General features: G+C 41.0%; 1 protein-coding gene across 1 annotated transcript in view; it reads left to right on the top strand.

The window, feature by feature from the left end:
* Positions 1-3,898: 3,898 nt before the first annotated feature.
* LOC132817597 (uncharacterized) overlaps positions 3,899-27,524 on the top strand; it is a 173,952-nt gene continuing 150,326 nt past the window's right edge. The window contains exon 1 of the mRNA XM_060828101.1: positions 3,899-3,952. The gene's annotated coding sequence lies outside the window, so the exon portion shown is untranslated. The remainder of the gene's footprint in view (positions 3,953-27,524) is intronic.

Raw genomic sequence — 27,524 nt, 5'->3', positions numbered from 1 at the left:
ACCAGGATTGTCACTTCTCTCCTTCTTGAACAAAGGGACAACATTTGCTATCCTCCAGTCTTCTGGCACTATTCCTGTAGACAATGATAACGTGAAGATCTAAGCCAAAGGTTCTGCAATCTTTTCCCTAGCTCCCAAGAGAATCCGAGGAGGAATCCGATCCAGCACACGAGACTTACCTATTTTCACACTTTGCAGATTTGCTAACATCTCCTCCTTATGGCCCTCAATCCCATCTGGTCTAATAGCCTGTGTCTCAATATTCTCCTTGACAACATTGCCTTTTTCCAGTGTGAATAGTGATGAAAAATATTCCTTGGACTCCATGCACAACATCCCACTACTGTCCTCGATTAGCCCTAATCTTATTCTAGTCATTCTTTTATTCCAGACATACCTATTGAAAACTTGAAGCTTTTTCTTGATCCTACCTGCCAAAAGACTTCTCATGTCCCCTCCTGGCTCTTCTTAGATTAGATTTCCTACAGTATGGAAACAGGCCCTTCAGCCCAACAAGTTCACACCAACCCTCCTTTGAATAACCCCAGACCCATTTCCCTCTCACTAACCCTATGGGCAATTTAGCATGGCCAATTCACCTGACCTGTACATCTTTGGATTGTGGAAAGAAACCGGAGCACCCAAAGGAAACTTACGCAGACACAGGGAGAATGTGCAAACTCCACACAGACAGTCGCCAATGGCTGGAATCAAACCCAGGTCTCTGGTGCTGCAAAGCAGCAATGCTAATCACTGAGCCACCGTGCACCTTCTCTTTAGCTCTCTCTTTAGGTCCTTCCTGCCCAACTTGTAACTCTCAAGCGCTCTAGCTGAATCTTCATGTTTCATCTTTGCATAAGGCTTCTTCTTCCTCTTGACAACAGATTCAACTTCTTTAGTAAACTGTGGCTCCCTTGCTCAACCACTTCCTCCCTGCCTGACAGGTACATACTTATCAAGGACACGCAGCAGCTGTTCCTTGAACAAGCTCCACATTTCAATTGTGCCCATTCCCTGCAATTTCCTTCCCCATAATAAACATCCTAAATCTTGCCTAATTGCATTATAATTGCTTTTCCCCCAGCTATAACTCTTGCCCTGTAGTCTATACCTATCCCTTTCCATCATTAAAATAAACCTATCCAAATTGTGATTACTATCACCAAAGTGCTCCATTTCTAACACCTCACCTGGTTCATTATCCAGTACCAAATCCATTGTGACCTTGCCTTTTGTTGGCCTACCTACATACTGTGTCAGGAAACCCTCCTGCACACATTGGACAAGAACTGACCTATCTTAAGTACTCGAACTATAATGTTTCCAGTCAATACTTGAAAAGCTAAATTCCCCCATAACAACTACTCTGTTACTTTCGCTCCTATCCAGAATCATCCTTGCAATCCTTTCCTCTATATCTCTGGAACTTTTTGGAGGCCTGTAGAAAACTCCCAACAGGATGACCTCTCTTTTGCTGTTTCTAACCTCAGCCCAGACTACCTCCATAGATGAGACCTCATCAACATCCTTTCTGCCACCGTAATGCTGTCCTTGACTAACAATGCCACACCTCTCTCTCTTTTACCATCTTCTTTTTTCTAACTGATACATCTAAACCCTGGAACCTGCAACAATCATTCCTGTCCATGCTCTCCGAAATGGCCACAACATCAAAGTTCCACATACGAACCGGTTCTGCAAGTTCATCCATCTTATACTGGATGCTCTTGGCGTTGAAGTAGACACACTTCAAACCAGCTTCCTGCTTGCTGGTTCACTCTTGCGACCTCAAAACCTGATTTATGATCTTACTACTCTCAACCTCCTGTACACTGGAGCCTTAATTCCAGGCCCTGTCCCCCTGCTGAATTAGTTTAAACCCTCAATCCCCCTCTGGTTCAGGTGTAGACCCATCCTGTTTGTAGAGGTCCCCAGAATGAGCCCCAATTATCCAAGTATCTGAATCCCTCCCTCCTGCACTATCCCTGTAGCCATGTGTTCAACTCCTCTCCCTCCCTCTTCCTTGCCTCACTGGCATGTGGCATGGGTAACAATCTAGAGATAACAACTCTGTTTGTTGTAGCTCTAAGCCTCCACCCTATTTCCTTGAATTCCTGCCTTAAACATATGGATGGAAACTTACCAATTTTTAAAAATTCAGCTTTAACTTACCCTACATTAAGAAACATAGTGATTTTACAATTTGTAATTACTCTGTGTTGATAATGAAGCAGCTACTGTAACGACCTGTGTCCCCCTGAACATATCTATGGTAACTACATAGGTTGTCATCTCAGTTTTTGTTTCTGGTATGAGAAATTATGTCAGTGATTCATAAGTTTGTTCATCACAAAAAAAATTTTAAATTTATCTTTAACCAGATACTGTGCACTATAAAAGATCTATGCCTGAAGGCATCTTTGAATCTTGCAGAATCCTTCATAACCAGCCTATGATATCTGTTAAGTATAATTTGTTTAATCTTTTTTAAAGAATATGCAAGGCAGCTGAAGATTGAAAAACAAAATGACCCCAATAACAGCTCAAGACCAATGCAATCAGATAATTTTGATTGTTATGCTGCATCAGATGGAGGAATATTTTCGTGTTTTAGCTTTTCATTGGAAAAATTTTACCATGATATGTTGTACAAATTGGGCATCAACAAATTGCAACAAGATTGTGTGATCCTGTGAAACTAGTTCATATTTTTACAAAATAGGAAAAACTGCCAAGAGTACATGAAGTGCCTAGTTTAGCCATAAAATAAATCACTAGCTGTTTTATTAATGGCAACACTTACTTCTTTCAAGTTAATATTTGCTCAGGCACCAATTCATTCTCCACACATTAATTAACTCCTGCCTTATTACCACAATTTTGACTGACTATGCTGCCTTCAATGTACAATTCATAACCCGAGCAGTGGATCCATTGTTTTCTTTAAGTCCTTGGGGATGTATACTGAGTACGTTTAAGCAAAAGAAAGTCTAATTCATGACAAATTGATTGGAATATTTGTACCAATCATGATCAATATCTGAAATTAAGAGCCCATGTTCACATTTGATCTTCAGACTTACTAACCAGAGGATAATCATTATTAAACATTTTTTAGCAGAGTAGATACAAATAATAGAGTGAAAACCAAATTTATAGAAAAGAAACTTGACTGATATCAAATAATCAACGATTGTTAGGCACTTAAGTAATGGACCTATTTCCTTCCTTTACATTTGAGATTCAAAAAGCAAAACTTTCATAACTAGAAGACAGCAGGAAATTAAGAATAAACCTCTAAGTTAATGTTATCATATATTTTCAGTCCTGTGGAGAATTTGCTTAGAATTATTTTCCTTGGATACTACTTTTGGCATTTCAATAATGCTGTTCAATAACTTTAATAACTTCAGTTCCTTGTGTACTTGCAGAAGCAGTCTATTATCTACAGAGTGTGAAATAAAAAATATCTTTGCAAAATGTATCATAGCCCTCAGCAATAACAATCAGGTACCTCTAGAACTTCAGTATTATTATTTACATATAAGGGAAAACTCCTCTTACCAAAACTATCTGTAATGATACAGGCTGTGGATTTTAAAGGTTCCTTGTGGAAAAGACAGATTGCAGAGTCGAAAGTAAATGATCTAAATGTGCTCTTAATGTTTATTCTCTAATCCACTATTACTATTTACAATTGTTGATTAGCTTATTAATCAGTTTAATGACAGAGATGAAAGTTTATCAACAAGGCTAATAAACTTGATAATATGGCAGCAAATAGACAGGAAGTGAAAGAATCGAGTGTACTGTTTTCATAGCTTCCTCCTGGTGTATTTTACAATCTGCTGTTGATGCCTAATTAGCTGCTTTTGTGCCTATTCTCCAGGAAGAATTACACAGGAAAGAGCAGCAATGGCTGAAAACGTCTCTTGAGCAATCTCACAAACAGGTAAGCACTTGCTGCTATGTAGTACAGTATCAGGCAATAATACTGCAGTATGTAGTACAGTATTGGGTAATAATAAAAAGTAAAACATCTACAGTGGGCTAGTCCACATTAATAAAGCAGAAAGATAAGGTTTGATAATGTGCACTCTTCATCCGAACATCAATAACTATATTTCTTCTCTCTTGTGTGTGTGTTCTGTAAATTATACTTGCATGTAGTTGTATTTGACTCTTGCAATCAGTAATAAGCCACTCCTTCATACCAGTGGATGTTGCTACATTATGCAAAATATAAGCACTGCATGAACTTGGGAGCCAAACCTGTACATTTGTGCCACACCAACAATTGCATGTTGTTACTGTTATTAGTGAATATTGTTAATAGGTAAGTAATTATGTATTAATTGTAAATCACATTCCATTTTGTAACTGTAGGTAATCAGGAAGATGGAAACAAGGATTAGACCCTTTGATTGAGTCTGTTCTGCTATTGGGTTAGAACATGACTAATGCGCATGCTTTTATTTGTCCACTTAAGCTCTATATCTTCAAAAACCTTACCTTACAAAGCTCAAAATTAAAACAAAGTAACACAGATGTTGGAGATCTGAAACAGGCAAAAAGCAAATGTTTATTTTCACAAATGGTGCCAGGCCTGCTGAGTTTCTCCAGCAATTTTTGTTTCTTGTTTCTAACAAAACTCTTGATCTCAGTCTCAGAAACTCTAAATACCCTAGCAACCATAGATTTTTGGAAGAGATATTTAGAATTCCACAACCCTTTGTCTGAAAATCACTTTCTGTTGACACTCTTAAATAGTCTAGTGCTAATTTTAAAATTACGTTCCCTCATTCTTAATTACCTCACCAGAAGAAGTAATTGTCTCTAATTAAGTCTCATTAAAATTGAATCTGGGAGCAAGGGTTCAAATTTGGGAAGATATCGTAAATTATAGGCCACAAAAAAAGTTTTGTAAAAATGTTTTCATGGAATGTGAGCATCATTGTCTAAGCTAATACTTATTGCCTATCCCTATTTATCTAGAGGGTAGTTAAGAGTCAGCCACATTTCTAAGGGTCTGGAGTCACACTTGGGCAAAACAAGCAAAAACAACATATTTCCTTCCCTAAATGACAGTAGTGAACTGAAAGGTTTATACAATAACCAACAATTGTTATATGGTCACCACTCAGTTTGGGTTTGATTCCAGATTTTTAATTGAATTCAAATTTCACTATTTACTATAGTGTGGGATTTGAGCCTGTGTCCTGAGAACCCTAGTGAGGAAGTTCTGGATTATTAGTGCGGTAACATTATCACTATGCAACCACAAGAAACAATAAACAGACCATGACAGGAAAGGGTCGAGGAATGTGGTACTGGAAAAGCACAGCCAGTCAGGCAGCATCCAAGGAGCAGGAGAGTTGACGTTTCGGGCATAAGCCCTTCTTTGCTCAGAACTAGTGGTGTGCCACAGGGTTCATTGCTGGGCCACAATTGCTGAAAATAAATATTAATGACTTGGATGAGGAAAGTAAATGTACTATAGCCAAGTTGGTGGATGACACCAAAAGAGGTGGGAAGCCAAGTGGTGACACAAAGCATTTGGAGAGTGTTAGAGATATGTTAACTGAATAGGAAAAACTTGGCACGTGGAATATATTTGGGAAAATCAGAGGTTTGCACTTCAGCAGGAAGAAGAAAAAAGGTGAATATTATTTAAATGGAGAAAGAAAGCAAAGAACTAGAGATCAGCGAGATTTGATTTTTTTGTGCACTCATCCCAAAAAGCTAGCATACAGGTTTACCAGGCAAAAGAGAAGACAAATAAAATAATGGATTTATTTCAAAAGGAATTCTGAATAAAAAAGAAACTATACAATGTACTAGTTAGTCCACACCAAGACTATTTTGAACAGTTTTGGTCCCCTTATCTAAGGAATGTTGTGGAGGTGCCAGTGTTGGACTGAGGTGGACAAAGTTAAAACTCACACAACACCAGGTTATAGTCCAACAGGTTTATTTGGAAGCACACAGCCATCTGATGAAGGAGCAGTGCTCCAAAAGCTAGTGCTTCCAAATACATCTGTTGGATTATAACCTGGTGTTGTGTGATTTTTAACATTATCTCAGGAAAGATATACTGGCATTGGAAGCAGTCCAGAGAAATTTCACACGATTGATCCTGGGTATGGAACAAGTTTCTTTAAGAGGTGAGCTTGAGTAGACTGGGTCTGTACTCATTGGAATATAGAAGAATGAGAAGTGACCTTATTGAAACATACAAGATTCTGAGTGGGGTAGATGCAGAAAGATTGGGAAAGTCAAGATCCAGAGGATATGATCTCAGACTAAAGGTTTGTTCATTTAGGACAAAGATGAGGAGGAATTCCTACTCCCATAGGATAGTGAATCTGTGGAACTTTTCACTACACAGGAGTGTTGAATTGTGGATTGTTAAATATATTCAAGACTATGAGAGGTAGATTTTTAATCAGAAAAGGAAATTAAGGATTAAGAGGAAAAGTCATGGAAGGCGAATTGAAGATTATCAGATCAGCCATGAATGGTGGAGTAGACTCAAGGGTTGGGATGACCTACTTTTGTTCCTATATCTTATGATTATACAGAGATAAGAAATGATCAAGGTACAAACTCACTTGGGGGAGTGGTGTATAAGGCCCCCTAACAGTAAACATATAATAGGATGGTGTATAAAGGAAGAAGTAATGGATATTTGTCAGAAAGGTGTGGTGCTAATCATGGGAGGTATTAAGCTGCACGGGGACTGGAAAGATCAGATGGGTAAAGATAACTTAGTTGAGGAACTCATAGATACTTTCTTAGATCAACATGTTCTGCAGATCAGAGAGCAGATTGCACCAGACCCAATACTGTGCAACAGGGTAGGAATAAATGCTGTCATGGTGAAAAGCATTTTGACACAGACTTGAGTGTTCACAAGACTATTTTCAAGAAATTGAATAAAGGTAATATGAGCGCTTGTGAGTATAGCTGGCTAAAGTGGCAACTCTTCCAAGGCCAACATATCCTTCTTGAATTGTGGTGCCTAAAACTGAATAAAATGATTCATTTGGGGTTCAACACAGATTCTGCACGGCTAAAGCACAACTTTTTTCCCACCCCCTGTTAGATAAAGGCCAGCACTCTATTCACCTTTTGAATTATCTTTATACTTTCCCACTAGCTTTAAATGATCTGTGTACTTGAATTCTAAAAGATCTTTATTGCTTTTCAGTTCATAATTTTTCACCATTGAGAAAATACTCTGATTTATCTTCTCGGCTCCAAAATGAATGACCTCACTATTGCCCACATTGAACTCTTGGCATTATTATGACCACTCAATTAATCTAATGTGCATTTATAAATTAACCTGAGATGCACTACGTATTCCTCAAAATAGCTGGCTGGGGTAACAGTTTTAGTTGCTATAAATCAAAACATCAACTACAATCAAGAAAATTACTTTGGCTTTAGTGATTTAGAGTTAATAAGGCATTTTAATGAGTTCATCTAATTTAAACTTTTCACAAAATGAGATGTATTTTGATATCATAATACTTAGAGTGGAAAATATGGTATTAACTGGCTGTCATAATCAATATACAAAGTAACAAACAGATTTTTAACTGCCAAGGGTAGAATGGATTTGTGTGTGGTTTGGGTCAGGTTAACTTCCTAAAATTATCGATAGTGATAGAAACAATGTCATCAGGGTAGAACTCATAGCACATGAGTTCACTGATTGGGGGCTGATAACCTGTTCCAATCAGGGAGCCCTGGCTGTCAGATATAAGCAGGAGTGTCAGGGGTTCTGGTCACTCTTGGAGCTGATTTTACGCTAGCTGGGTCAGTATCATATTCTAAGTATGTGTAAATAAAACGGGTGACTTGGTGATGGGGTATTGGCCTTTGTGGAGTTATTCCCTTAACAAGCAGAATGGAATCGCAACGTTGTCGTTTTCACTCTGGATGGCATTGGTGTGCATTGCAAGGCAAAGGATAACCCCCCAGAAACCTGTTAGGTCAGTCATTTAAATATTTGAAAATAGAAACAATGAGGAAAAGCAACAAAGAAAATACGTACCATTCTATAAGAGGTGTAAATACAAGGAGACTTGTGGTGTCTGTACACAAATCTTTTCAGGATAGCAGGGCAGGTGAAAAAGGGGTTAAAAATGCAGACAAATTCCTCAGCTTTATAGATAGAGGACAGGAGCATGAAATCAAAGAAGGCATGATGAACTGCTCTGAACAAAAATGTCTCAGGCTCAATTGGAGAATTGTACATAATTCTGGACACTGCATTTAGGAAGCATATAAAGGTTTTAGGGAAGGATGTAGAAAGGATTTATGAGATTCATTTCATGGTTGAAGGATTCAACTAGATAGATAGATTAGAGAAGCCAGGATTGCTCTCCTTTGAGAAGGGAAGGTTGGGAGGAAATTTTATAAACGTGTTTAAAATCATGAGAGTTCTAAACAGCACAGAGAGAAAAACTGTTTCCATTGGGGAAGGGTTGAGAACCAGAAAACACCAACTTAATGTGTTTGGCAAAAGAATCAAAGACGATATGTGGAAAAAGTGCTTCCGCATATCACCTTTGATTCTTAGGGTTAGGATCTGCAATGCACTGCCTAAGAATGTGGTGGAAGGCAGCTTTGATCATGGTTTTCAAAGTGGAATTAGGTGTGCACCCAAAGAGAGAAAATTTACACAGCTATAGGAAAGAAGTAAGAGAGGGTCAAGAGAAACTTGCAAAGAAGTCAGCATGGATTTGGCAGGTTCAGGATTCTTCTGGAAGAGGGCCATCTTCATAATGGAGCAATTGAACATACATTGTCAGTGGCCATCAAGGTGACTATCATTGACAGGACACACTCAGTTGTCTCTCCCTGGAATCATATGCACTTGTCTCCAGGAGGGAGAGAAAGTAGGAGTTTGAGCATGATAAATTCTTTCATGGAAACAAGGGAATGACAGCAATTATTGAGGATATCTGTGAATGATAATAAGAGTGTTAACTATTTGGTTGAGTGTGTGAGATGTTGGTGTCTAGAGAGAAAGAATTGGGTTTTGCTGCTCCAGGTGTGCTGTCCAGAAAACTACTCAGGAATTAAGAAGTTAGGTGTTGGTACCTGCAGCAGGAATGACTCTCATTGTTTGTGGCTGAATTAAATAATTGAGCATCTTGGGGCACTGTTTCCAACTTCAAGGGGCTACACTCCTGATGCATACTTCAGAGAATAGAAACGTAGGATCCCTACAGTATGAAAACAAGCTGTTCGGCCCATCAAGTTGATACAGCCTGTCCAATGAGCATCCCACCCAGACATGCACCCCAATCTTATGCCTGTAACTCTGCTTTTCCCTATCTAGCCTGCACATCCCTGGAATTGAAGACAGTTCCCTGACTCTGTGAGGCAGTAGTGCTAACTGCTGAACCACAATACCGCCTACTTCTTCACTCACTTTTGCCTATATCTGCTTGTTTCAAAACAATGGCCTCTTCCTCCTGTCAATGGGAAATGACACTTCAATTTTAGTTCCCTAAATTCTGCAGCAAGCGCCAACCTTCCCACATCTCCTTTCCATTCCAATAGTTACTTTTTAGTCATAGAGTCATAGACTCTTACAGCACGAAGACAGGCCTTTTGGCCCAAACTGGTCCACACTGACCAACATGTCCATCCATGCTAATCCCATTTCCTTGCACTTGTCCCATATCCTATTAAATTTTTCCTATCCATGTATTTGTCCAAATGCCTTTTAAATGTTGTTAATGTACCTACCTCAACCATTTCCGCTGGCAGCTCATTCCATATGTGTGTCACCCTCTGTGTAAAAAGTTGCCCCTCGAGGTTCCCTTTTATTCTTTCACTTCTAACCTTAAACTGATGCCCTCTAGTCCTCATTTCACCATTCCTGGGATTAAGACTGAGTGCATTCTCCTTATCCATGTCTCTCATGATTTTGTACACGTCTTTAAGAACCCCCCCCCCCTCAGTCTCCTACATACTAAAGAAAAAAGTCCTAGCTTGTCCAATCTGTCCTGATAGCTCAGGCCCTTGTGTCCTGCCAACATCCTTGTAAATTTCTTCTGCATTCTTTCCAGTTTAAAAACATCCTTCCTGTAAGAAGGTGACCAAAACTGAACACAATACTCCAAGTGCGGCCTCACCAATCTCCTGTATAATTGCAACATAGCTTCCCAACTTGCTTACTCCGTGCCCTGAGTGATATAGGCCAGTGTGCCTTCTTCACTGCCCTGTCTTCCTGTGGCTCTATTTTCAGAGAACTGTGCACATGAACTCCAAGGTCCCTTTGTTCCACTAAACTCCTTAAGGCCCTTACCATTTACTATGAAACTCCTACCTGGATTTGACTTTCCAAAATGTAAGACCTCACACTTATCTATATTAAATTCTATTTGCCATTTCTCAGCCTACTTCTCAAATTAATCAAGGCCCTGCTGCTGAAGAAGGGCTTATGCCCAAAACGTTGATTTTCCTGCTCCTTGGATGCTGCCTGACCTGCTGCGCTTTTCCAGCAACACATTTTTCAGCTCTGATCTCCAGCATCTGCAGTCCTCACTTTCTCCCTGCAGTAAGGAAAGCCTTCCCCACTGTCCATGATACCGCCCTACTTTAGTGTCATCTGCCAACTTACTAATCATGCCTTGTGCATTCCCATCCAAATCATCGATGCAGATAATAGACCCTGCACTGACCCCTGAGGCACTCCAGTAGTTACATGTCTCCAGTCTGACAAACATCCTTCCATTATTACCCTCTGCTTCCTACTATCAAGCCAATTGTGTATCCAATTTGCCAGCTCTCCCTGGATTTCATGCGATCAACCTTCCAGAGCAGCCTACCATGTAGAACCCTCTCAAAGACCTTACTGAAATCCATATAGAAGATGTCTAATGCCCTGTCCTTGTCAACCTTCCTGGTTACTTCATCAAAGATCTCTAACAAATTTGTGAGGCATAATCTCCCATGCACAAAGCCATGCTGACTATTCCTAATCAAACCCTGTCTTTCCAAATGCATATTTATCTTATCCCTCAGGCCATTTTCAAGTAAATTACCTATCACAGGTGTTAGGCTTACTGGTCTTACAGGTTTTTCTTTGCAGCACTTCTTGAATAAGGGCACAGCATTCTCTACCCTCCAGTCTTCTGGGACCTCACCTGTAGCTAATGATGATGCAAAATATCAGCCAAGGCCCCTGCAATTTCTTCTTGATCTTCTTGCAGTGTTCCTGAATAAATCTGGTCAGGGCCAGGAGATTTATCCACCTTCATACATTCTAATATGTCCAACACCTCCGCTACTGTGATATGGACTGACCCAAGATATCACTGCTAACTTCTCTAAGTTTCCATTTCTTTCTCCACTATAAACACAGAGGAGAAATATTCATTGAATACCTCGCCCATTTCCAGTGGTTCTGCACATAGATGTCCACTTTGATCCTTGAGGGGTCCTACTCTCTCTAGTTGTTCTTTTTCATTTAATATATTTAAAGAACCTCTTTGGATTCACCCTATTCTTCTCAGCCAAGGCTATCCTGTGCCCCCTTTTTGCCCTCCTTATTTCCCTCTTCAGTAAACTCCTGTATCCTTTATACCTCTAGGGATTCCATTGATCCCAGCTTCCTGTACCTGAGCCATGCCTCCTTCTTTTTTGTGGTCAAATCCTCAATATCTCTTGTTATCCAGGGTTCCCTACTCCTGCCAACCTTGCCCTTCACCCTCACAGGAACTTATAGACCTTGAACTCCAGCTATCTCACTTTTGAAGGCCTCTCACTTGCCAGAGGTGCCTTTCCCTGCAGACAAACTACTCCAATCAACCCCTGCAAGCTCTTGTCTAATTCCATCACAATTTGCCTTGCCCTAGTTTAGAACTTGAGCCTGTGGACTAGTTTTGTCCCTCTCCATAACTATTTTAAAATTAATAGAACTATGGTCACTGATCCCAAAGTGCTTCATTACTGTCACCTCAGTAACTTGTCCTGCACTATTGCCCAAGAGTAGATCGAGCCTTTCCCTTTCCCCTCTATATACTGTTTGAGGAAACTTTCCTGAAAGCAATGAACAAATTCCACCCCATCTCAGCCCTGAATGCTCTGGCAGTCCCAGTCTATGCTAGGAAAATTAAAATCCCCTACTATGACAACCCTATTGCGCCTACAAGTCTCAGAAAATCTCCCTGCATATTTGTTCCTCTAATTCCCATTGACTATTTGGGGGCCGATAGTATAACCCCAATAACATCACCATCCCCTCCTTATTTCTTAGCTCCACTCACAGAGCCTCACTAGATGATCCTTCAGTTATTTCATCTCTGATTACTGTTCTGATACTCGCCTTAATCATTTCACAAATACAAATCCCTAGAACCAAGCGATCATCTCATTGAAACAGTAGAGACAGATGACACTGCCAGTCCGCGAGGCGGCCAGGTCTGTCATTAGGCCTGTTCTCATTGGAGAAAAGAAGGTTTAGGGGAGATTTGATAGAGGTGTATAAGATGATTAGGGGTTTAGATAGGGTAGACACTGAGAACCTTTTACCGCTAATGGAGTCAGCTGTTACTAGGGGACACAGCTTTAAATTAAGGGGTGGTAGGTATAGGACAGATGTTAGGGGTAGATTCTTTACGCAGCGGGTTGTGAGTTCATGGAATGCCCTGCCAGTAGCAGTGGTGAACTCTCCCTCTTTATGGTCATTTAAGCAGGCATTGGATAGGCATATGGAAGTTATTGGGCTAGTGTAGGTTAGGTAGGATTTGGTCGGCGCAACATCGAGGGCCGAAGGGCCTGTACTGCGCTGTATTTTTCTATGTTCTATGTTCAATCAAAAGTTGGCATGGAGACAGAGCGGAAGAGTCGGACATCGCACAGAGCCGTGGTAATAGGGGACTCCATAGTGAGAGGAACTGACCGGGGTTTTTGTAACAGCAGACGGGACTTAAGGATGGTGTGTTGCCTTCCTGGTGCCAAGGTTAAAGACATCACAGACAGAGTGCAGGAAATCCTCAAAGGCAAAGGTGAAGAGCCAGAGGTGGTGATACATGTTGGCACAAATGATGTCGGGAAGAAGAGGAGGAACATACTACAGCGGGACTTCGGAGAACTAGGAAGAAGGCTGAAAAGCAGGACGTCCAAGGTGGTTATCTCCGGTTTGCTTCCAGTTCCTCGGGCTGGTGTGGCCAGAAACAGGGAGATAATGGACTTGAACGTGTGGCTGGGGAACTGGTGCAGGAAGCAAGGAACCAAATTCTTGGATCATTGGGGTGTGTTTTGTGGTAAGCATAAATTCTAAAATAGAGACGGTCTGCACCTTAATAGGTTAGGGACCAGCATTCTGGCAGGCAGGTTTGCTACTGCGACACAGCTACGTTTAAACTAAGTAGCGGGGGGGAGGGGACATACTGGATGTTTAAGAAGGAAATTGCAGGGAAAGAACAAGGGAAGTCAAGAAAGACAACTGTATCAATGAGGCAGAAAACTCAGAAAGGGATCATGCTGTGAGGTTGAGTGAAAAAGGAGTTGATGGGAAGGGTGAGGGCAGTAACAAGTTAAAAATACTATACATGAATGCACGAAGCATTAGAAATAAGATGGATGAGCTTGAGGCTCTTTTGGAAATTGGCAGATACGATATTGTGGGGATAATGGAGACGTGGCTTCAAGTGGACAGGGCCTGGGAAATAAATATTCAAGGCTACACGTGCTATCGTAAGGACAGACTGACGGGCAGAGGGGGTGGGGTGGCAATGTTGGTTAGGGATGATATTTAGTCCCTTGCGTGGGGGGACCTAGAATCAGGGGATGTAGAGTCAGTGTGGATAGAGCTGAGAAATTCTAAGGGTAAAAAGACCCTCTTAGGAGTTATCTACAGGCCCCTAAACAATAGTCTGGATGTCAGATGTAAGTTAAATCAGGAGCTGAAATTGGCCTGTGGAAAGACGTTACTACAGTTGTTATGGGGGATTTCAACAAGCAGGTAGACTGGGAGAATCAGGATGGTATTGGACCTCAAGAAAGAGACTTTGTGGAGTGCCTCAGAGATGGATTCTCAGAACAGCTGGTGCTGAAGCTGACCAGGGAGAAGGCAATACTGGATCTGGCATTGTGCAGCGAACCAGAATTGGTCAGGGACCTCGAAGTGAAGTAGTGACCATAATACAATAAGCTTCAATCTGCAATTTGAGAGGGAGAGTGTACAATCGGAAGTGACAATATTTCTGTTGAATAAAGGGAGCTATGGAGCTATGAGGGAGGAGCTGGCCAAAGTTCAATGGTGCAATACCTTAGCAGGGATGACAGTGGAGGAACAATGGCAGATATTTCTGTGTATAATGCAGAAGGTGCAGGATCAGTTCATTCCAAAAAAGGAAGAAAGATCCTAGGAGGAGGCATGGGTGGCCATGGCTGACGAGGGAAGTTAAGAAACATATAAAGTTAAAAGAGAAAAAGTATAACATAGCAAAGATAATTGGGAAATCGGAGCACTGGGATGCTTTTAAAGAACAACAGAGGATTACTAAGAAGGAAATACGCAGAGAAAAAAGGTAAACTGGCCAAAAATATAAAGGAGGATAGTAAAGGCTTTTTTAGGTATGTGAAAAGAAAAAAAATGGTTAAGACTAAAATTGGGCCCTTGAAGACAGAAACAGGTGAATTTATTATGGGGAACAAAGAAATGGCAGAAGAGTTGAATTGGTACTTTAGATCTGTGTTCACTGGGGAAGACACGAGCAATCTCCCAGATGTAATAGTGGCTGAAGGACCTGAACTGAAGGGAATTTATATTAGGCAGGAAATGGTGTTGGAGAGACTGTTAGGTCTGAAGGCTGATAAGTCCCCGGGACCTGATGGTCTGCATCCCAGGGTACTGAAGGAGGTGGCTCTAGAAATCGTGGATGCATTGGTGATTATTTTCCATTGTTCTGTAGATTCAGGATCAGTTCCTGCAGATTGGAGGATGGCTAATGTTGTCCCACTTTTTAAGAAAGGAGGGAGAGAGAAAACAGAGAATTATAGACCAGTTAGTCTGACCTCAGTGGTGGGAAAAATGCTGGAGTCAATTATAAAGGATGAAATTGCGACACATCTGGATAGTAGTAACAGGATAGGTCAGAGTCAGCATGGATTTATGAAGGGGAAATCATGCTTGACTAATCTTCTGGAATGTTTTGAGGATGTAACTCTGAAGATGGACGAGGGAGATCCAGTAGATGTAGTGTACCTGGACTTTCAGAAAGCTTTTGATAAAGTCCCACACAGGAGGTTAGTGAGCAAAATTAGAGTGCATGGTATTGGGGGCAAATTACTAACTTGGATTGAAAGTTGGTTGGCTGATGGGAAACAAAGAGCAGTGATAAACGGCTCCATTTTGGAATGGCAGGCAGTAACCAGTGGGGTATCGCAGAAATCAGTACTGGGACCGCAGCTTTTTACAATATATGTTAATGAAATAGAAGATGGTATTAGCAATAACATTAGCAAATTTGCTGATGATATTAAGCTGGGTAGCAGGGTGAAATGTGATGAGGATGTTAGGAGATTACAGGGTGACCTGGACAAGTTAGGTGAGTGGTCAGATGCATGGCAGATGCAGTTTAGTGTGGATAAATGTATGGTTATCCACTTTGGTGGCAAGAACAGGAAGGCAGATTACTACCTAAATGGAATCAATTTAGGTAAAGGGGCAGTACAGAGAGATCTGGGTGTTCTTGTACACCAGTCAATGAAGGTAAGCATGCAGGTACAGCAGGTAGTGAAGAAGGCTAATAGCATGTTGGCCTTCATAACAAGAGGGATTAAGTATAGAAGGAAAGAGGTTCTTCTGCAACTGTACAGGGCCCTGGTGAGACCACATCTGGAGTACTGTGTGCAGTTCTGGTCTCCAAATTTGAGGAAAGACTTTCTGGCTATTGAGAGAGTGCAGTGTAGGTTCACGAGGTCAATTCCTGGAATGGTGGGAGTGCCTTATACTGAAAGACTGGAGCCTCTGGGCTTGCATACTCTTGAGTTTAGAAGACTGAGAGGGAATCTGATTGAGACATATAAGATTATTGAAGGACTGGACACTCTGGAGGCAGGAAACATGTTTCCGCTGATGGGTGAGTGCCGAACCAGAGGACAAAGCTTAAAAATACGAGGTAGACCATTTAGGACAGAGATGAGGAGAAACTTCTTCACCCAGAGAGTGGTGGGTGTGTGGAATGCTCTTCCCCAGAGGGCAGTGGAGGCCCAGTCTCTGGATTCATTTAAGAATGTGTTGGATAGAGCTCTCAAGGAGTGTCGAAACAAGGGTTATGGAGATAAGGCAGGAACAGGATACTGATTAAGGATGATCAGCCATGATCATATTGAATGGTGGTGCAGTCTCGAAGGGCAGAATGGCCTACTCCTGCACCTATTGTCTATTGTCTATTGCTGAATTAGAGATTTGCCTGCAGCAGGGATACTCCTTAAAAGGTGCAGTGTTGCTTGATCTTTCCACAAGTGCATAAGGGGTTTGTACTGAAGTTCCAAAGGATGAAATTGCCTGCACAGGGTTCCAGGCCTGTCCTGAATTCATTGAGTAAGAAACAGTATCACTATGGTAAATCAAATACTGCTGTTGGAACGATGGGCTTGCCACAGGTGAACTAACTCCAGAGAGGCTAGTATCCTGTCACCAAGTCACCCTGTATTTATAAATGAACAGTTCCTGGCAACAGCCCTGCCTCATACAGAGTAAGGCACTAGAATATCTCTGACACTCCCCATTTTATGTGTCAGCCAGGGCTCCCTGATTAACAGCCCCAATCAGAGAACTCATACTGTATGAGATCCACCTGGCTGACCTCATTATAATCATTGTATCCCTCCTCCTCTGATTCAAAGGGCATAAGTCGGTCCTTATTGTTCGAGAACCTTCTGGGGCATTGTAATGCACAGAATCTTGCTTCCTGCGCCAGGAGCATCTCTTCTTCTGGAGGCAAAGACGTCCAAGCAGCTATTTCTGTCATGCCCATCTTTGATTCTGAGGACACACCCACACTTGATAGAGGTGATGAACCCACAGGTCCTGGCAGCATTTTCAAATGTTCCAAGGAGCAGTAGACGTTTTGCTCCCACATTGTTTTCAAGCTTTCATATGGTCCACTTGCATATTCAGGACCATCACCACTACTTTAAATATCACTAGTCCTAACCTCATGCTGACCATGCCTCTTACCGATACAGGGTCATTTCTGTGATATTTCCACCAAACTTCATCCCCTGTTTCAATTTCTCTCACTTGCTTGCAGAGTCTTGGGTCTGGCATTGGAGTCCCTAATGCCATTTCATCCTTCACCACCCTCCCAGGTCTGGAAATGTCAGACTTAACCTGAAGTAGAGTCTTCTACCTATTAGAAACTCTGCTAGTGCTCTCCCTGTAGTTGTGTGTGGGTGATCATATACGTAAACAAGAAAAGTGAGAGTTTAATATCTCGCGAGGCTGTAGGCTGTTTACCCAGCCATTCCCTTGGATGTGGGAAAGCTGCTGGCAGTAGGTTTTGTCCAAATTGACACTCTGGAAACTGCCCAGTCAATGCAGCCAAGTCTGTATCCAAACCTGACGGCATAACATCGTGTCAACATTTTCATTCTGGAGATCCCTGGATGGCCCTTGTGGTGTTCAGCCTGTATTTGACAGTGACCTTTGCTCAGGAGAATCACACTCACTTTCCATAACAATATACTGTATATACTGTGAGCTGGTATCTCCCGATCCAAAACTCTCGTTGTGACAACTCTTTGATTTTCCCATTAATACCAACTGTTTCAGTTTGGAAAGGACTGGATCATAATGTGTCCAAAGTCTGATATCATTTGTTGTGACTGGAATCGTGACCAGAAAACTTAAACAAAAACAGAAATTGCTGAAAATCTTTCCAGGTTTGGCAGCATCTGTGGAAGAGATCAGAGTTAATGTTTCCAGTCCAGTGATCTTTCTTCAGAACTGATGGAAGCTAGATAAAGGATTTTATACAGAAAATGGAAGTGGGTGGAGTGTGTGTGTGTGTGTGTGTGTGTGTGTGTTGGGGGAGGGGGGGAGGGAGTAAATGATAGTTGGAGATAGAGCCTGAAGAGCGAGAAAAGCAATTGGACAGACAAAGGAGTGATTAAAGGTCGGTCTGCAGAGAATGAATGTCTGCTAAAGGGGATTATTAATATCTGACAATGGGTAGTGAGCCCTTGTAATGACAAAGTGCTTACATACCAGGCCTTTACTTCTTTACTTCGTTGAAAGCTAAGCTCCTGGACAAACTTGAGAGTCGGGGCACTTTTGATTGCCATCACTTCTTATCCAAATAGGTAGGTGGGAGTCCTGGAACATATTTTGTTCCCGTCTTAGGCATGAGCCAGCCTTGGAAAAGCACCTTAGGACCATATCCATCTTCTTTAAGTGTTTCTAATTAGTTTTCCATGTTATCAGGACATCATCTAGGTTAATAGTGACCTGAGGTAAACCTTGAACCTCTCCATCATTTGCTGAAATATCGAATAGGCTGATTATGCCCCAAGTGGCAGTTTTGTATATTGGTACAAGCCCTTATGGGTATTAATTGTAGGATACTCTGAGAATCCTTATCTAAACGCAATTGCAAGTAAGCATGGCTCACGTCCAACTTCGTAAGGACAGACCTCCTGCTAGCTTTGCATATAAATCCTCTATCCGAGGGATTGAGTATTTATCCAGCTCAAGAAATGGTTTATCATTGTTTAAGATCCCCACTAAGGCGAATTGCTGCCTTTCTGCAAATTGGACTGGTTTGATAATTCCTTCACTTTCCAGCCTTTTGGTTTCTGCTTCTACTTTTGTGCCTAAGGCTAATGGCACTGGGCAGACTTTGCAGAATTGTAGAATTACTCTTGGTCAAATGCAAGTGATCTTGGCTCCTCTAATAGTCCTTAGAACCCCCAGGAAGATTTCTGGGTATTTAATTAGGACTTCACTCGGGCAACCATTTTCTAATTGAAAAATATTGAACCAATCTAGATGAATCTCTCGCAACCAGTATTGACCTATAAATCTTGGGCCCAAGCCTCTTACGACAATCACTGGTAACTGAACCAGCAGCCTTTCATAACAGACCAGAACTGAACTTGGACACTTAATCTGTGAAGGTTCACTGTTATAGTTTCTCAGCCTAGCTAAGGCCTTGCACAAATTTAAGGGTAGGATTCCAGAGCAAATTTTATTAAATACTGGTGCTGTGATCACTGAAATGGCTGCACCAGTATTTACCTCCATTAGAATTGGATGACAATTTAACCAGACGTTTATCTTTATTTGTTTTGATTTTAGAGTCATAGGGATGTACAGCATGGAAACAGAACCTTTGGTCCAACTCGTCCACCTCGACCAGATATACCAAGCTAATCTGGTGCTACGTGCCAGCACCTGGCCCAAATCCCTCCAAACCCTTCCTATTCATATACCCACCCAGATGCCTTTTAAATGTTGCAATTGTACTAGCCTCCACCACTTCCTCTGGCAGCTCATTCCATGCATGTTCCACTCTCTGTGTGAAAAAGTTGCCCCTTGGTTCTCTTTTATATCCTTCTCATCCTAAACTTATGCCCTCTAGTTCTGAACTCCCCCACGCCAGGGAAGAGACTTTGTCTATTTATCCTATCCATGCCCCTCATGATTTTATAAACCTCTATAAGGTCACCCCTCAGCCTCTGACGCTCCAGTGAAAACTGCTCCAACCTATTCAAACTCTCCCTATATCTCAAATCCTCCAACCCTGGCCACATCTTTGTAAATGTTTTCTGAACCCGTTCAAGTTTCACAACATCCTTCCGATAGGAAGGAGACCAGAAAGCATGCAATATTCCAAAAGTGTCCTAACCAATGTCAACAGCCAAAACATGACCTCCCAACTCCTGTACTCAATACTCTGACCAATAAAGGAAAGCATACCTTCTTCACTATCCTATCTACCTGTGACTCTACTTTCAAGGAGCTATGAACCTGCACTCCAAGGAATCTTTGTTCAGCAACACTCCCTAGTGCCTTACCATTAAGTGTATAAGTACTGCTAAGATTTGCTTTCCCAAGATGCAGCACCTCGCATTTATCTGAATTAAACTCCATCTGCCACTCTTCAGCCCATTGGCCCATCTGATCAAGATCCTGTTGTAATCTGAGGTAATCGTCCTTGCTGTCCTCTACACCTCCAATTTTGGTGTCTTCTGCAAGCTTACTAACTGTACGTCTTATGTTTGCATTCAAATCATTTATATAAATGACGAAAAGTAGTGGGCCCAGCACCAATCCTTTTGGCACTCCACTGCTCACAGGCTTCCACTCTGAAAAAATGTTGATGTTGTTAAGCAATTTAATTGTTCCAGTCCAAATGTATGAACTCTCCAGAATACCCTCCTGGATACCGGCCTATTCAATTTAGGTCTTGTAGGATTCTTTTGCTGTCTCAAGTCTGCATTTTGGCAACAACTAAAATTAGTTTGCTAGCCAGGATCCTGAAGAAAATCGTGATCGTTTGGCTGAGGCTTGGCTTTATTTTGGGGTTTTGCTGTGGGCTGCCCTAGACTCACTTTGCTGAGGGTATGTCCTGAGTGAGGCTATGTTTTTGTCTGCACCCGAGTGGCGTTCCAAGTTCAGTCAGACTGGGGAGGGTGTCCACTTGCATCAGAATATCTTGCAATTTGTAAGCTCCACTTCCCATATTTTCCAAATTAAAGCCATTGTAGCGCCTGTTTGAAGTCCACTTGGGCAACAGCTAGCAGGCATTTTCCATGGTCATAACATTAATCCTACATCCTTGTTGGTCTCTATACATCTCTTTGAGGATTAAAACAAATTCTCAGGCTTCTGCTCATTATCATAAAGGAGTTAAAATTCCAATACGGATTCCCTTGGTTCTTGAATTCTGAGTAAAAATGACAGCATTTCAGAATTAGCGTAGGCTTGATGTTGTAATATTCCTTAACTATGTCAGTCAATTCTTGAAAGGTTTTAGTATATAGTGTCTCAGGAAAAGTGAGGCTCCTAATGGGAGAAAAAGCTTCAGCTCCACAGGCTGGCAGGAAAATTGCGCATTGTATCTTGTCTGTCACAATGTCCTTTGCTCAGAGAAAGTATGTTCTTTCCACATAGTGGCCCAGTCCTTGACAGCAGGATTGAATGTGTCAAGATTCCTAAACAAAGGCATGGTGGAAAAAAATGCTTACCCCCAACTGAAGGATGCCTGTTATAAGCAACTTTCTTCAGGATCATGCTTTACACTAGTTGCCTCTGAAATAACTCCACAGAGGCCATATCCCATCACGAAGTCACCTTTTATGTATACATGAACCATCCTTGACTATAGTTCTGCCTCAGAGTTCAGAATGCTGACATCTCTGACACTCCCCTTTTTAAATGTCAGCCAGAGCACCCTGATTGGACTAGATGAACAGGCACAAACAGGGAACTCATATTTGAGCTCCCTAGTTTCATTGGCATCAGGTAAGGCCTTGCAGCAATGAGCATGATACAAACAGGGATTACAGATTCATTCATGAATGCTGTGGAGCAGGCAGGAGCAATTCTGCTTCTACTGGCACAATGTCAAGTTCAAAAGGGAAGAGATGGTACCTTGTCACTGACATTAACTCATGAGGCTCTCTCCACACAAAAGCAAGCCTATGCTTTGGTTGTTTAGGGAAACCCAACTTCCTGGAAAGGTTCTGAAGTAGACATTAGGCCATTCAATATCTTACAAAAGAGTCCCAGTTCCTGTCAGAAATGACAGTGCCAGATATTGGAAATATTTATAACCTATCATTTCAACATTTGCTTTCTTATGTCCCTGTAGCTCTGGAAATTGTAAAGTCCTGAAGGTCATCCTGTGTGCTCAACATTTAAGAGTTGTGGTTTAAAGCTCATTCTATTTTGGACGCTCCTTGGGTGTCTCAGTGCCTTGTTTCTCAATATTTCAAACCCAATAGCATTTTTTAGGAACTATCCTACCTTCAAGATATTTCCAGGAAGAGACAGGGTGAATAAGGATAAATTATTTCCACTGATTGGGGATTACAAAACTGAGGGACATAATCTGACATTTATGGTCAGACTGTTCAGGAGAAATTTTAGGAAGTTCTTCTACACCAAGTATTTGGAACTCTCTTTGACAAACAGCTGTGGACGCTAGATCAGTTGGTTAATTTTAAATCTGAAATTGATTTTTTTTGTTAAGCAAAGGTTCTAAGGGATATGGGCCAAAGCAAGGTAAGTGGAGTTAGGCCACAGATCAGCCATAACTTCGTTAACTGATGGAACAGGCTCCAAGGGCTGAATGGTCTTTCCTGTTCCTATGTTCCTACATTTCCAGGCAAATGTTTATTTATTTGTTTTTGATTAAGAATAGGAGGTTCTAAGTCAGTTATACTCACCCAATCAACTCAGCACTAAGCTGTTAAATGGCTCTTGGGCAGTTTCAAGTTTTGACCATTAATGATGTTCTCCTGCTTTCCTGCTTTCTCTGAATAGCTAATACTTTTGGTAGTTTGTATACCCCAGGATATACTGCCACAGGTACTTTGAATATACTTGCTGCCACCTTGCATCCTGTAAAAATGTGTTCCAGTATCCTACCACAACAGTCCTCAAAATATCACTTGCCGCAACAATACTTTTAACGTGTCTTCCTTTTAACCTCACCTGAGGATTCCTCTGTCCCACGGTTGATGCTAAGTTTCACCCTGCCTTCTTCACTTTGCACCCCACAAGCCTTGGTATTGAATGGATCACAGTTTACCATTTCCTCTGCCTGCACCCTAATGTCACCACAACTCTTCTTTCATCTTTCAGCATTCTGAAGGATCTGCTCCCTTAGTGACGGCCTTATCCATTCCTCTGTTATCCCAAACACTTGCAACTTATTTTGATTCTGATGGAAGTCTAAACATTAACTTTGTTGGTCTCTCCATAGTCACTGCCTGCTCTGCAGAGCATTCTCTGTCATTGTATCAGATTTCCAGAGCATACAGTACTTTCTTTGGTTTATTATGCAATGTTGTCCTAAATGAGGATTGCTCATTTCCAGTAGCATTCCATAGAGATTGGTGAAGTGAACACTGTAACTGGGAACTAGTCTTATCTATAATAGCCCATTATCATTGTGTCCCTGAAGTTGCATTGTTTCACATGGGGTAGTGACATTGTCTTCCTATGTTTAACACAATGATAAATGAGACACGCAAAATGTGATATATGTTTGATTAATAATTAATTAGGTGTCCTATTTTAAATTGTGGTGTGTAAAGGTTCGCATTTTAAGCAGCCTAATTAACATTGAACCAAATCAACCTCTGTCCATCAAAATATTTTTGACTAGTTCAAGCAGAACATTTAGTTGTTTTATTGTCAAGGTATTATTAATAGGCAACAGAGTCTGAAGTCAAAGAAAGCAACCTCAGTAGAGAAATACATTTGTCCAATTTCTCAGTGTTTAATTGCTATGTATGTTTTTGAACCATAATTCTCAAGATTGATGCCACTTGCATTGCAATTATTCTTTTAGTTGCTAGATGTCACTACAGATTGATATCACGGCATTTAATAGCATTTAATACAATTCTTATACCACTCTTCTTTGAGTTAGATTATTGTGATTTTGAACTCACAGCTGTCTTTGAATGCATCATCAAGACGGACAGCAATGTTAGACTATTGCATCGACGTAGATACAGTCCTTCAGAAAAGACAATTGTCTGCCATTTTCTAGACATTCAGACTAGCAGTATTTAAGATGTGCCAGTTATCTATTTTCACTCAGAATGTTTTTCAATTCATCACGTATAAAGAAATTTCTTTGCCTGTCCAAATTTTTCAGGTTTCAGGACTAAAAATGGCAATTAGTACATTTATCTTAATGATTGAGAAACCATATTACATTAATTAAGAAGTAACCAGTCTCACATCTGGGCTGGCATTTCTTACATTCCCAGTCTTGTGTTGCAGTTTCCCGGCCCAGCATGCTCTCAGTGTGGACTTGCGGCCTTAAGGTAATTCAGGGCTTGGCGCAGACTGGAGGCAAGGTGCTGACATGGACTGGGTTAGAAGGACTGTTATTCTGAACTTTTTATTTCTCTATTTTATGAATTTTCTCTTATGGTCTGTAGTGTTAGGCTTCTCATTTCTTTATTTTTGTAATTTTTTTTGTAAAAACTTGTACTGAAGAATATGTACCTAGGTACCTTGTACCTAAGATGGCACTGCAAGTGGCGACATGTGACCTTTTCACTGTGCACATCTGAGTACATGTGACAATAAAGCTAATTAAATTCAATTCAATTTAATTCATATTGAGCACAGTGATACTGTTCCCAGGTATGGGAGGTAAGCAGCAAATATTGGAGCTACTTCCTTGAAACTAGGAGCTGGAGTAAGCCATTTGGCCGTTTGAGCCTGCTCCACCATTCAATATGATCATGACCGTTCCTCTATCTTAAGATGGTATTCCCACTTTCTCTCCATGGCTCCTGTTGCCTCTTAGACTTAAAAATGAATTATCAGTCTCTTTCTTGAATATGTTCAATGACTTGGCCTCCACAGCTTCTGTGTGGTGAATATCAGATGTTGACTACCGTCTGGGTAAAGAAATATTTCTTCATTTCAGTCCCAAATACTGCTCCATATCATAAAACTGTGCTCTGGTTCTAGACGCCTCAACCAAAGGAGTCATGATTTGGAGATGCTGGTGTTGGACTGGGGTGTACAAAGTTAAAAATCACACAACACCAGGTTATAGTCCAACAGGTTTAATTGGAAGCACCAGCTTTCGGAGCATCGTTCCTTCATCAGGTGGTAGTGGAGGGCTCAATCCTAACACACAGAATTTATAGCAAACATTTACAGTGTGATGTAACTGAAATGATACATTGAAAAATTGATTGTCTGTTAAGTTGTTCATCTGTTAAAAAACAGTGATAGTTTTAGTTCTTTCGTGTGTAAATCACAAAACCTTTTTTAAAACAGTTGCATTGTCAGGTTAGCTGTGAACAATGGTGATAGCTAAACAATATGTTGAAGGTGTTAGCCCCCCGTGTTCTCTGTCTATGCCATGATGTTTAGATTGATTCTAATCTAAAAAGTGAGATAACGCAGTTTTACATGAATTCATGCAGTTTTTGAGCAAAGTACAATGTAACCCTGCAAATACAAATTCACCCCACAAAATATATGTGTGCATGTGGGTCTTTGTCTGTCTGTGTGTGTGTCTGTCTGTCTGGGTTAGGCGTTGTGAATGTGAGAAAGTGTATGTGTGTGTGCAGTGAGTGCAGAGTGTCTTAAGTCTGTGAGGGGGTACATGTGTGAGTGTTGGAGTGTGTGTATCTGTAAGGGTGTGTGTGGGTGTCTGTGCGCATCTGTGTATATGTGTGTCCGTGTGTAAGTGAGTATAGGAGTGCCAGTGTGTGTGTGTGTGTGTAGGAGTACCTGTGTGTGTGTGTAGTGCAATGGTGATCACCTGTAATGTGACATGAACCCAAGGTCCCAGTTGCTGCCCTCCCTATGGGTACCAAACTTAGCTATCAGCCTCTGCTCGGCCACTTTTCTCTGCTGCCTGTCCCGAAGTCCGCCTTGGAGGATGGTCACCTGAAGGTCCGAGGTCGAATGTACTGGACTACTGAAGTGTTCCCCAACTGGGAGGGAGCCCTCCTGTCTGTTGATTGTTGTGAGATGCCCATTCATCCGTTGTCGTAGCCTTTGCTCGGTTTCCCCATGATTTACACATAAAAGAAGTGAAACTGTCATGGTATTCTAACAGATGAAAGGCTTAACAGGCAATCAATTTTTCAATGTATCATTTCAGTTACATCACACTGTAAATTTTTGCTATAAATTCTGTGTGTTAGGATTGAGTCCTCCACTACCACCTGATGAAGGAGCGACTCTCTGAAAGCTAGTGTGCTTCCAATTAAACCTGTTGGATTGTAACCTGGTGTTGTGTGATTTTTAACTTTGTCAAACAAAGGAATAATTTTACTCAAATCTGACTGTCCACCCCATTAAAACTTTATATTTTTCAATCAAATCCCCTCTCATTCTTCTATACTCTAGTGAATATAGGTCTAGTTGAACCAATCTCTCCTCACACAACAGTCGCACCAGCTGTGGTGTCAGCCAACTGAACTTCACCTCACTTCCTCGATGACAAACATATCCTCTCTTAGACAGAGAGATTAAAACTGCATGAAATACACCAGGTGTGGTCTCACTGAGGCCTTGTATAACTGCAGTCAGATATCACTATCTCTGAACTCAAATCCTCTTGCAATGAAGGCCAATGTACTATTTTTCTACCTAATTCCTTGCTTGTTTATTTTCATTGATTGATTTACAGGATACCCAGAACCCTTTGTAAATACGCATATCCTAATAAATGACCATTTAAGTGATACTCTGCCTCTCTGTTTTTCACACTAAAATGTATAACTTCACATTATTTACATCTGCCCTGTGCTTTCCCATACACTCAATTTGTCTAGATTGTCCTTACATCCTCCTCACAATTCACAAACATACCTCATTTTATGTCATCAGCAAACTTGGAAATATTGCAGCTAGTTTCTTCATCCAAGGCATCTACTATGAATAGCTGGTGCCCAAGCACTGATCCCCCAAAAATCACGTACCAACCAAAAAAAGATCCATTTAATCCCACTCTGTTTGTGGTCTGACAGCCAGTTCTCAATTTATGCCAGTACATTACCCCCATTGCTTTGTATTTTCTTTTTGTCCACTTGCGTCTTATATGGGACCTCATCAACAACCTTCTGAAAATCCAAATACCACATCCACTAGTTTGCCCTTATCTACTCTACGAGTTATTCCAAAAAGCTCCAGTTGATTCATTAAACATAATTTCCCTTTCATAGACCCATGCTGACTTTGTCCAATCCCATTAATCTTCCCAATTGTTCTGTATGTTGTATTTTAATACGGACCCAATTTTCCACACTATTCATGTTGGGCTGACTGATCTGTGATTCTTTTGGGTTTTTCTTCCCTCTCACTCCTTCTTTAATAGGGTGATTGCAATTATCGCCTTCTATTCTGTAGGAATTCCTCACAAACTAGAAAATTTTGGAAGGTAACCACATACATCCAGTATTTCCAGAATGACTTCCTTCAGTGCTGAGATGTAGATTATCAGGCTCTGGAACTTCATCAGTCTTTAACCTCATTAAAATCTATAGCACCTTTTTTTAACAGGTACTAATTTTCTTCAATTCTTCCCTGTCTTTGGTTCCCTGGAATTTCTGGGAAATTATTTGCATGCTCTTTTGTACAATAAAATGTGTGTTCAATTCTTTTACATTTTTCTGCTCCCCATTTAACTTACATTTGTTTTTGTTAATCCTTTTTTACTCATATTTATGGAAGATTTTACAGTCAGTTTTTATGTTTCCTGCAAGTATGTTCCCATACTCTATTTTCTTCTTGATTTGGTGCTCTTTTGCTGAATTCTAAACTGCTCCTG

This window comes from Hemiscyllium ocellatum, chromosome 7 (assembly GCF_020745735.1).
Source record: "Hemiscyllium ocellatum isolate sHemOce1 chromosome 7, sHemOce1.pat.X.cur, whole genome shotgun sequence".
Lineage (NCBI taxonomy): Eukaryota > Metazoa > Chordata > Chondrichthyes > Orectolobiformes > Hemiscylliidae > Hemiscyllium > Hemiscyllium ocellatum.
This window is presented reverse-complemented; position numbering and strand designations above follow the sequence as displayed.